Raw genomic sequence first — 11,772 nt, 5'->3', positions numbered from 1 at the left:
TTCAGCTAGTACGCGCACACAGTACGCGTTTGACACATGCGCAGTTTTGAGCAATCTCTCGCCACGGGTTACAACCCATGTAAACATCTTTGTATTCTTTCAGGCTATAGTTGTACAATTGAGGGTACTTTCTAACCTCTCCGCACAATCTCTCGTCTATGAAGGCCTCCATTGTCGCTGTAGCTTGCACGCGTTCTGGTCTGTTCTGTTTATGCAGTTTTTCTTTGACTACCTTGTGAATTGACGCCCCTGGGCATGGTTGCCACCTTGTGGATAAAATAATTACTGCAAAAACAATTAAATGCGCATGTGCGACCTGTGTGTACAAAGTACACATGGTTACAAAAATCCGACAGTGCGCATACAGTATGCGCGTACTCTTCTGATGACGAAATTCGCAAAAAATAAACTAAAATAATGACTTTATTCAACAATTTCTTCTCCCATGTCAGTCTCCTCCTTTTTGTTGTATAGACAGTGCATCGCTTCCGTGTTCTACATCAGAACACTGACTCATTATTGACTCATATATATTTTTGTTTATTTTTTGTGCACAAAAAGTATTTTCGTCGCTTCATAAAGTTAAGTTTGAACCACTGCAGTCACATGGAGTATATTTTAAATGATGTGTTTACTACCTTTCTGGGCCCTGAAAGTGGTCGTTGTGTTGCAGTCTATCGGAGGCCAGATAGCCCACGGATTTCATTAAAAATTATCTTAATTTGTGTTCTGAAGATGCACAAAGGTCTTACGGGTTTGGAGCAACATGACGGTGAGTAACTGATGACAGAATTTTTTATTTTTGGGTGAATTAATTCACTAATTTCACTAATTACATTTTTCAAAAAACTTATCTCTCCAGTTGTTATGCTGATAATATCATTTGTAAGACTTTTTTTTTTTTTTTTGCATTAAATTAGAAATACTCAAAAGATAAGCTTGTTCACCAGTGGTCGTTGGCTTATTTTTCATTTTCTTAATTTGCATAATCTAACTGATTTTGGGGGATTTTTAATTAATTTTGTGTAAAAGTCAAGTGTCAGCCCTTGGCATTTCAATCAAATAATGAGTTAAAAGAGATTTTAAAAATTGCAGCTGATGTTACTTCTGGTCCATTCATCCATTACATAACATGAGGTCAAACTGTGCATTGCATTGTGGGATATAGTATTACACACAATTAGCTAATACTAATAGCAAGTCATTCAAGTATTCCATGCATATAGAAATTTGAATACTGCTGCGCAATCCATGTATGGACATGCACGGAGGTGCAATTCTATACATAATCATGCACAGACACAAAACATTTGTTAAGAGCTTGTTAGTGGTGTACACATATGAAAGGTAATACTGAAAACACATTGATTCAGTTGCCTTCAGCAACGCAAGTGAGCTTCAGTGCCCTGCTGTGACCTCAACTGAGCACAGACAGCGAGACTCACAAACACAGTGGATTGGGACATATAATGTGGTTCTATATAGATTTAAGATGGCAATTAGAAGGTTATAGATTCAAACTCCACTGTGATGCTGAAATTACACACTGCTTTAACTCATGTTGCTCCAGAGGTCTTGTTGTGTGGCATATTCTATTCAAAAAACAAGCTTACTCATGCAAGGGTGAACAGATTCCGTCAAATGCTTTTTACCTCTTAGGACCCAGGCCCCTCCCCCTTAGCAGTGCTGAATATTGGTATCTATCTAGTGTGCTGCTTTAAACCACACACATAGATGACAATCTAAAGGCCTGTCATTCACTCATTTACTCTATATTCACACAGTGCCAATAAGGTCATCTTATCCCAACGGCTTCCTCCCGACCCCTGAATTGGCAAATCATCCGGCAGAGGATTTTTAATTTATAACTGATCAAGGGTTCAGCACCTCCTCTGCAACAATAAAAGCACATGTATGCAGTTGTTCAAAAAAAAAAAAAAAAAAAAATTTAAGTAGCTTACTGCAACCCTCCAGCTGTCCAGAGAAATGCATGAGAGAAACCAGACTATGTGTCACACGCCTGTTCTGAACAACTCACATTGCAACACAGCATGAAATGTATCAGGAGCATTTGTCATCTGTTAACACCCAAACCTACTCAGATGAAAAGAAAGGAATTTCAACCAGGGGTACAAGGAGGTACTGCAGAAAATATGCAGTGGGAAAAAGTATTTGGACACTTCAGTCATACTTAAAATTGCACGAACGTCAATAAATTATATGACAAGTTATATAACAAGATATCAAACCAAACGGGAGTGTGGCAAAGCAGGGCAGGGCCAAGAGCCGTGGGAGCGAAGCGAGGCCGGTGGAGAGAATGTTAATCAATACCTGTGAGACACACCGTTCTCGAGTCCCACGTAGGAGCTCCGGAAGGATAAAAGGAGGAGTGACGACAGTGGAAGGTGAGAATGGACCAGGCCTAGGACATTTAAGTTGCTGTTTTGTTTACGTTTATGTGGCAGTCGGCTGTGAGACTTTCGTTTTGTTGTTCGTTTATTTTGTGGTTAGGGAGGTTTGTACTTCCCTTCTCTCATCACAGAAGTCCGTCATTTCACCAGAAGTTATGACATTCTGATTAAAAATTACAAGGTCGAACTATTTTTGTAAAAATGAAACATGCATGGATGAATTGTTCACAATAAGATAATAAAAATGCATGTTAGAAAACATGAATTTCCATTTAATTTCCTTTAAAGGTAAAAAAAAAATAGGTTAAAAAGGATATATTGAAAAAAGTTTTAAAAATGTATTATATAAAGATACATTTCACTTGAAATACAACCAAAAAAGCAGACTTTTGTTATTATTACATGAAAAATTGATTCTGATTGGTCATTATGGTATTGTGCTGTAAGCTATTTGTGTATGGGAAACGATTCAGGGAATAAAAAAGGATCATTGTTTTGGCAGAACATAATAGAAAACTGTAACAAAATCACTTTCAAAGAGGTGCCATAGACTGCGAGGGTCACTTGTTTTGGACGTTTCCAAACCTCTAGCGAAACTTGGTAACACTGGTGGGATAATGTACACTAATCAATCGGTCATTATCACAAAATAAATCCAGTATACACGATGCCTTTTAAAAACCTTTTAAAATGTATCAGTGTCGCTCATAAAAAGATTTAATGTCAACACAGCGACCTTGTGAATTTCCCAAATACCATAATTTATTAGGCCTTGTCTATTTTTGTGTCCTTTACCGCTTGTTTTTCTTTATCTGTCAGAGCACGCGCTGAACACTCGTCGGTTCAGTTCAAGCGCGTTGCAGGTTCTGTTCTACGGAGCATCACTGGAGAGTTGAATAATCAGTCAGTGCGCAGTGTGTATGAGCGTTTGGCACAACTCCAGAGTGGTCTGGGAAAGCCGTGTTTGTGTGTGAGGTGGGGAAGCCCATATGGCGGAAGAAAAATGCACAGCGGGGGAATGAGATATGAGTGTATAGCGAGTGGGCAGTTTAAGAATGCAGCCATCAGCATTTGAACTGTTCCATCTCGCGCTTCAGTGTCTGCCTGTGTTTGTGAGGGAGTTCCTGCCCTGCCGCACCACCAAAAACAGAGAGAGTGAGGTCATCCTACAGAAGGGACGGGGCTTATTGATTGACAGGCTGCTCTGTGGGGTTAAATGATGTTGAAGTGCATTAATATTTCACACACACATAGCCTACACTGCAGGGCAACAACACACTGGCCACTGAAAGAATACAGGCTTGCATTACAGTAACACGAGAAACCGAACACAACCACGTAAACACACACTATAAAGCAGCACAAAGGGTGGTTTGCAGTTCACGCTTCAGGCTACACACGCATGGCGATTGAAGGCTGTGTTGTTGATTGATATTATAAAACGCATCCACATTTAGGACAGGTCACATTGAACAGCATTGTTGTAGGATCTCAAAATAACTTGGACGGGGTGTGACAGGCTCATGCCATGACTGATCTGTATCTCTTCACTTAAACTTTAAAGGACTAAAGATTATAATTCAATAAAAAAATGAACATTTTGTCATCAAATACTGGCACTTTCATTGTTTATATCCATAAATATTTAGTTTTGTTATTTCATGACTAAAATTATTATTTGCATGTGTGCCAACCATCCTCAACATGATAATTTTTTATTTTAAGCCATGCAGACTAACACCAAAACACATTTGTCTGATATAATTATTATTATAATAATTTTATTTATTTAAAAAAGCTTAATATGATTAATATTAAATAGCCACAACCTTTTTTTATTAATCATTCACCTCTATGCTGCTAAAGAACTTAAGTGAAAACTCAAACACAGATTGATCTCATGAATTTCTTCTGATGACCAGTTTTCCCTGGAGTCTTTTGTCCCTCAGGACTACAGCAGTCTCTTTGATCTAATCTCTCCATATTCAGCTCAAGCAGCTCTTGCCAGGATGCATTCTTGTGTCAGTCTAAGTGCATTTCTTTGCTTGGTTGCTCACTTGGGCCTTTAGTCCTGCCACTTTGTAAAGCTGCTTGGAGACAATCACCACTGTTATGTGTGCTATAAATAAAGTTAATTAACTTAAATTGAATTTTTATTTTTTTAAACAGAGTACAGCGAGTCCTTCCCGTAATCCCCTCTCCCGCTCCCCCTCTCTCTCTCTCACTGGGTGTTCCTGCTATGTCCATCTCTTTCCCCAGTCTCCATCTGTTCCTTCTCCTCCCACGCTCCCAGGCGAGGGATGGATGGATGGATGGACTGATATATGGATGAGGAGATTGTGAGGGTTTCGATATGTGTATGTTTGTTTTTGTGTAGGAGGGACGTGCTGATAGGACAGTCATCTGCTGTAACAGTTTGCTACAGACTGGACACCCCTGTGGGAAATACATAATTTGTACCACCTTTGTCAGCAGTCTTGAGTAACTTCAGAATAGAACAGCAGGAAGAATTAGTGTGTGTATGCGTGTGTGTGGTCCTGATAAACACAACGTTATACGGACAAAATATCCCTACAAAGACAGCAGTATCCGAAGTCCTTGTCCTTGTGGGGACATTTTTGGTCTCTATGAGGAAAACAGTTTATAAATCATACTAAGTGATGTTTTTTTTTTTTTTAGAAAATCTATCAATTCAGACAATTGATGAGTAGGTTTAGTGTTAAATGTAAAAGTAAAAGAGGTGAAAAATGAATTTAATTTAATTTAATTTAATTTACAAATATTAGGATTACACAACTAAGTGCAAATAAAAGTGTTCTTGGTGAAAAAATACTGGCACATTCAGTGTTTATATCCCTAAATATTTCCTTAATTTTTTTATTTCATGACTAAAATATTATTTGCATATGTGCCAACCATCCTCTACATAATATTTTTTTTATTTTTTTATTTTAAGCCATGCAGACCAACACCAAAACACACAGTGATAGAATATACAAATATAATATACAGTTTGTACAGTATAAAAATCATTATGTCTATGGAATGTCTCCATAATTTTGCCAACTTTCGTCCAATTTCTAATTTACCATTTCTTTCAAAAATATTGGAAAAGATTGTTGCAGCTCAGGTCCATGCTAACCTTTCAAAAAAACAATCTGTTTGAACAATTTCAGTTTAGTTTCCATTCATTAAATTTATTACAGAGACTGTCATGGTAAAAGTTATCAATGATCTATTGATGGCGGCTGATTCTGGACTCTTAACTATCTTACTTGATCTAAGTGCAGCCTTCAATACCATTTCTCAAGTTAAGTGTTTGGGTGTCATTTTGATAGTAGCTTGTCTTTTGAAACGCAGTAATAATGTCCACATAATTCCACTTCATCTTCGTCCATTCCTTACACCTAATACCACAGCCATTCTTGTACATGCTCTAGTTACTTCACGCATTGATTACTAAAACTCTCTTCTATTTGGGTTACCTTTTAAAATTCTCCATAAACTTCAGTTGGTCCAGAACTCAGCAGCTAAATTACTAGAACCTCTTCCATTGAGCACATCTCTCCTGTTCTTTATTAATTACACTGGCTTCCTGTGAAATATGGCATAGAGTACAAGATTCAGCTTTTCACTTTTAAAGCTCAGCACAATTTCTGACTTGCTTCACATTTATACTCCCACCTGCACTCTTAGATCTTCATCAGCTGTTTCCCTTGTTATATATCCAGAGCATTTAGCTGTGCTGATTCTTGTCTCTGGAACTCTCTTCCGCAATTTGTACATGAAAGTGATTTTCCTGATTAATTTTAATTTATGGATTATCTTAATGTTGAACAGATGTTGCTTTGATTATACTGCTGTATTTTATGTCATTAAGTTGTAAGGTGTCCTTGAGTGTTTTGAAAGGTGCCTCGAAATAAAATGCATTATTATTAGTAGTAATAAATATTAACCCATTTATGATGATTAATTAAATATTCAATAGTTATATCACAGAGTGTGATTACTATGTATACATTTGGTATGTAGCCTATGCTTTTTTATATAAGAATTTACTTTGAATTACATGTATATAAAATATAATCAAATGTCTTTATATACATATATGTACACACACACACACACACAAAAAAAACACAGACTACAATTCTGTTTGGTGTCACCTTTAAGCCATCGAAAATCTCTGAAATAAAGCTTAATACCAAAGACTATAGACCTTATGTAGCCCCGCCCCTTTTCAGCTGCGCTCGTTGTCTTTTTACTTCCGGCTTGTATTTCCACAGCGATCTTGTGTATTTATGAAACTGCTCATTTTAAAATCTTCCCGGTCTACTGACATTTGTTAAGACATCTGCTTTAAACATAACAATGCTCATGATAACTTTCATTAACTCTACAACAGGTAAATCCACTTCACCAGCTAATTATTCTTCAACAGCGATGCCATAGAAATATACAGAGCTACCGCAAAAACGGAAGTTAAAAGACAACATTCTAAAGATGGCGGCGCCATCTCTGGTAAATAAGGTCTATAGAATAACACAAGACGCGTCACTCGTATTGTTTTGAATGGGAAAAAGTGCAACGCGCAATATGGCGGAATAAGTCCTGCCTTCTAAATAAGAGCCAATCGGCGATTGGTAAAGTCATCGTGTCACTGCAGCGGCCGTTAGAAGCTCCAGTTCCTATAGAAACAGTAAGACGCGCGCCTCCGAAATGAGACGCAAGAGACGCGCACTTTAGGACTGCGCATGCGCATTAGCTAGATCCAGCCTGAAAAATACCGTTTTTTGTCATGATTCGAGCGTTTAGAAACAAAATTTATGAGACAGTTGTTGTCAGATTTCATTGGTGATTTCAAATATGAAATTTAATCGAAAGCTTGGCAAACAGCTTTGGAGAATTTGATGTTTCCTCATTCAAAGAGATAGGAGCTGGCGTTTCAAAGATGGCTGCCGAGTGAAATGACTTGTCTTAAAGGGACTTTGTTAATACTTAAATATGAGGAAGACATTTGGTTAGGCCCAGTTGTAACCGTGATACTGATCCAAACGATAACACGAGACTGCATAGACCGCAGATCCCATGAAGTGAGTGAAGGGTCACGACCTCCAAGAATGCTCAACATGTGACACTGACACCAAAAAATGTCATGCTACAAAACAATGAACAACATTTCTATGTCTCTCTCTCACACACATATACTGACTAATCTGCTGGTGATAGATGACACATTGCTATCAACACTCTAAGTCTGTGAAACAGCAGGAGTCATGGGTGGAGGTGTCACCTTACACATTTCACTAGCTCACAAACTTTCATTAAGACACGCTTTCCCTACATGTCCAAAAGCCAGTGCAAACTATGGGTACATTATATGCAAAGCTAATGCTGTTGGGATAAATGACAGTAAGTGTCCTTGTGCAATGTCAACACCCCTCACTGGGATAATCGCCAGTGAACATGTGGACGGGCATGTGAGGAGAGGGCATATGGATTCTTGGGCAATCACTATTTCAGATTTTCTGGAGAAATAACTGAATGTGCCAGAAACATTTGAGTATTGGCACCAAAATGAGGGGTTGTTAATTAAAAAAATAAAGTCTGGTGTTCCACAGAATGAATAAAGCCATATGGGTTTGAAACAACATGATGACACAAATTCATTTTTGAACATTTAATGCTTCTAATGGTTCTGTATATGCTTCGACAGGCTATTTTCTCATTGCTGTGTGAGAATGTGAGCTCACCCTACAAAAATCAAACTCTCTGGAGTCTCTCGTATTGATTCAGTGTTCTCTGATGTGAGAATTGAGCTGAGCTGCCAATCAATGACAGGATCAGAGCAATAATACCAATGAAACACAAGCCACCGAGAACAGAGAGAGACCACTGCAGAGATGAGATTAAAATGAAAGCTTATTCTGGATCACATAAATGAAATTTATTTACAATCACTAGATATTCACAATTTCTAAATACTTTCAGTGAACATTTACATTTTATCTCACATTAAATCAAATGAACATCACATCACAAACGTGACTGATTCTTGCCCATGCAAAACTGGCTGCCACAATGCAAGGGTGTTCTGGGAGGTCACCAGGGTGTTGCTAAGCAGTTGCTAAGGTCTTCTGAGAAGTTTTTAGCTAAAGTGTTTGGTAGGACATTGCTAATTGTTTGTTAGGGTGTTTTTGGTGGTTGGTAAGTGTTAGCTAGGATGATCTGTGTGGTTGCTAGGGCATTGCTAAGTGTTAAGACATTTTGAATGATTGCTAGGGTGTTGCTAAGGGTTTGTTAGGGTGTTCTGTGTGGTTTCTCTGGCATTGCATAGTGTTTCTTTGGTATTGTGGGTGGTTGCTACTTGCTAGAGTGTTGCTATATGTTGGTTTGTGTATTGCTAAGGATATTTTGAATGATAGCTAGGACTTTAAAATGTTTGTTAGGGATGAGTTACACAATGAAGTTTAAAATTTAGGGTTAAGGATGTGGACAAACCACTATATGTGCAGAAATAATAGTGATGGTTGCCTTAGTAAGCACTTCAAAGTCAGTGTCTTGTTTGGGGGCCTGACGTACAATCAGGTACCACATTGTACAATGGTCAAACTTCTGAACCATCCTTCAGGCCAAGTTGATGCTCTGTAACTGAAAATGATCAAAGGAAACTCCTCAGAGATACACTGGTCAGGACTAGTTTGTAGTGTTTACAGAAGCCAGAGGAATAATGCTGTCACTGAAAGCTCATTAGGGTTCAACATGCTCCTGACCCAGATCAAAGATTCAGCATGCGGCCACGAAGTGCTGTTTATGATGTTCACCTCTTTACAGCAGGAATGAAGCAAAGAAGAGGTCTCAAGAGACATAAACACTTTGGCAGACACTAAAACACACCTCTTTAATAACAACCAAACTCTTGCTGAAGCTCTTTTTATGTCCCAGATTTCTCCTGGGAGTGCGGCCTGTCCCGTAAAGCAGCAAGCGGCAAGCACTCATTAGTTTAAGGCAGGCCTGTAAGTGCATTAAATAATTCACCTTCTACATTTCCCACCTCACATCCTTCTTTCTGCCTCACTCCCTTTTTATTAGACCACATCATTCATTTGCTTTTCAGAGGCAGCTGCCCTCACCCTTTCTCTCTGTATTGTTTTTTTTTCTGCTTGTGAGCTTTTGGACCTTCATCAATCTTTGAGAGCTTTTTAAGGTATTCGTCCGTACCACAAGTCTGGGAAACAGTGGGCTCATCTAACATGCATAAGCTGATGTCAGCAGAGCATGCAAGGAAACATGCGTGAATGATAGGAAAAGAAATGAAATGGGAAAAGTAGGGTCCGAAACATACTCTAAGCTTTTAATAAGCCAATGCAAAGGCGAGCTCGGTTTCCAGCGTCATTGCGTTTCGAAATGTTTCAGAATTCAAGTCATAACGCAATGGAAGTATGCACTACACATTCTACAAACGGCCACAAGGGACGCTATAGTGATATTAGCGCAAATTGTCTGATTCTAGGTCACACCTCAGGTCAGAAAACGTTATGGCAGAGTTAGAGATAAGCCAAGGTATGGTCACATTTACCATTGTTCAGTGAAATTTTGCAGGGAAAAATACTTACAAACGCAGATTTCACTTCAGGTTCATGCAAATTTGCTGCATTGACCAAAAGAAAGATGTTTAGTTTGAAAATGACTTGTGCGAGCTTCATACATCGTGACAGTATTGACAATAGACAATGGACCTTTTCTGGACTGCTGACATATTTATACCAAAGTCCCTTTAAGACAAGTCATTTCACTCGGCGGCCATCTTTGAAACGCCTCTCGGGCATGCAAGTGTAGCTCCTATCTCTTTGAATGGGGAAACATCAAATTCTCTAAAGCTGTTTGCCAAGCTTTCGATTAAATTTAATATTTGAAATCACCAATGAAATCTGACAACTGTCTCGTAAATTTTGTTTCTGAACGCTTGAATCATGAAAAAAAAAGGCATTTTTTCAGGCTAGATCAAGCTAATGTGCATGCGCAGTCCTAACTGCGCGTTTCTGTAGGAAGCGCGCGTCTGACTGTATCTATAGGAACTGGAGCTTCTAACGGCCGCTGCAGTGACGTGAAGACTTTACCAATCGGCAATTGGCTCTTAGTTAATTATCAGAACAATATCCAGACAAGAAGGTATCTATATCGCCTCCTTGAGGACAGACGGCGGTTTGTAGCGAAGTCAATTTCCACCTAAAATGACCTAAAGTGACATTTTAAGATATGTAGTTGCAACTATGAAAAATAATCACAATTATGAGATATAAATATACAATTGTATGAAAGTCACAATTAGAAGAAAATTCTCTGACAGTCAAATTGATATTAGAGGGAATAACAAACAAAAACACAGACTTTTCACAATTTATCATTTATTGACATCATAAAACAGCTTTTCCAGTTGTGTGTTTGGCCCTGTGATTGACACTGCTAAGACTTCAAGTACACACATACAATCTTCCACTTTCTCTCTTACATGGGTGTAATCACTTTGACCATTATGAAGATAGTTTGCATATCTGAGAGTTCAACGTGTCTGTCCGTAACAGTCCAACACACCTCATGTTGGTTTCTCAGGAACACACACATACACACACACACACACACACACACACACACACACACACACACACACACACACACACACACACACACACACACACACACACACACACACCCTTCACCCATCTAACACGTGGCCACTGGGACACAGATAAATAAACATCTATTATAACACGTCTCTGATAAATCAACAATATAAATCTTGACCTCTGAATTAGGATAAATGTGGAAAAACAAACCAACGAACAAAACGAAATGTCCAAAACTAGATTTATCTTCTCCTTTAATGAGAACCAAGATAAAATATTTGTTTTTAGAATAGTTGTTCTTTTGGCATCTGTTCCATTTACTCTAGGTGATTCTTTTGTACATACAGTATATAAACAATACAGTGTTTGATCAGAGGGGGATGTAATGTTTCTCTAGGAGTCATAACAAGGGTGACACCCCTGCCCTCAGGAACAACAGCATGGAAACACAATCTTTATTACGCATGTGTGTAACAGGGATCCACTGTAACGTCGTATTCCATTCAAAATAAACACACGCACACGCCACATATTCTGGATAATAACACATATAAAGGACACACACACTCTGACCGTCATTTTAACTCTGCACAAACACACAGCACACATATAGACACTTTTGACCGTCTCTGCATCAGTGTTATTACTGGTTCGTATGACACACAGCTACTAGAATCTCGAGATTGTATGTTTCTGGACATGTTTCGGGGCAAAAAGGAAGCACTGTGGTTTGA

At 38.5% G+C, this 11,772-nt stretch overlaps 1 protein-coding gene and 1 long non-coding RNA gene across 7 annotated transcripts in view; one reads left to right on the top strand and one right to left on the bottom strand.

The window, feature by feature from the left end:
• LOC127498962 (uncharacterized) overlaps positions 1–11,772 on the top strand; it is a 425,088-nt gene that overhangs the window by 88,623 nt on the left and 324,693 nt on the right. The window lies entirely within an intron of this gene.
• The window catches only part of ttc7b (tetratricopeptide repeat domain 7B), a 40,497-nt gene continuing 39,527 nt past the window's right edge, over positions 10,803–11,772 (bottom strand). For all 6 annotated transcript variants that reach the window (XM_051868961.1, XM_051868956.1, XM_051868958.1 and 3 more), the window contains one exon: positions 10,803–11,772. This exon is cut by the window's right edge and continues 655 nt beyond it. The gene's annotated coding sequence lies outside the window, so the exon portion shown is untranslated.

The sequence above is a fragment of the Ctenopharyngodon idella genome, chromosome 17, assembly GCF_019924925.1.
Source record: "Ctenopharyngodon idella isolate HZGC_01 chromosome 17, HZGC01, whole genome shotgun sequence".
Lineage (NCBI taxonomy): Eukaryota > Metazoa > Chordata > Actinopteri > Cypriniformes > Xenocyprididae > Ctenopharyngodon > Ctenopharyngodon idella.
This window is presented reverse-complemented; position numbering and strand designations above follow the sequence as displayed.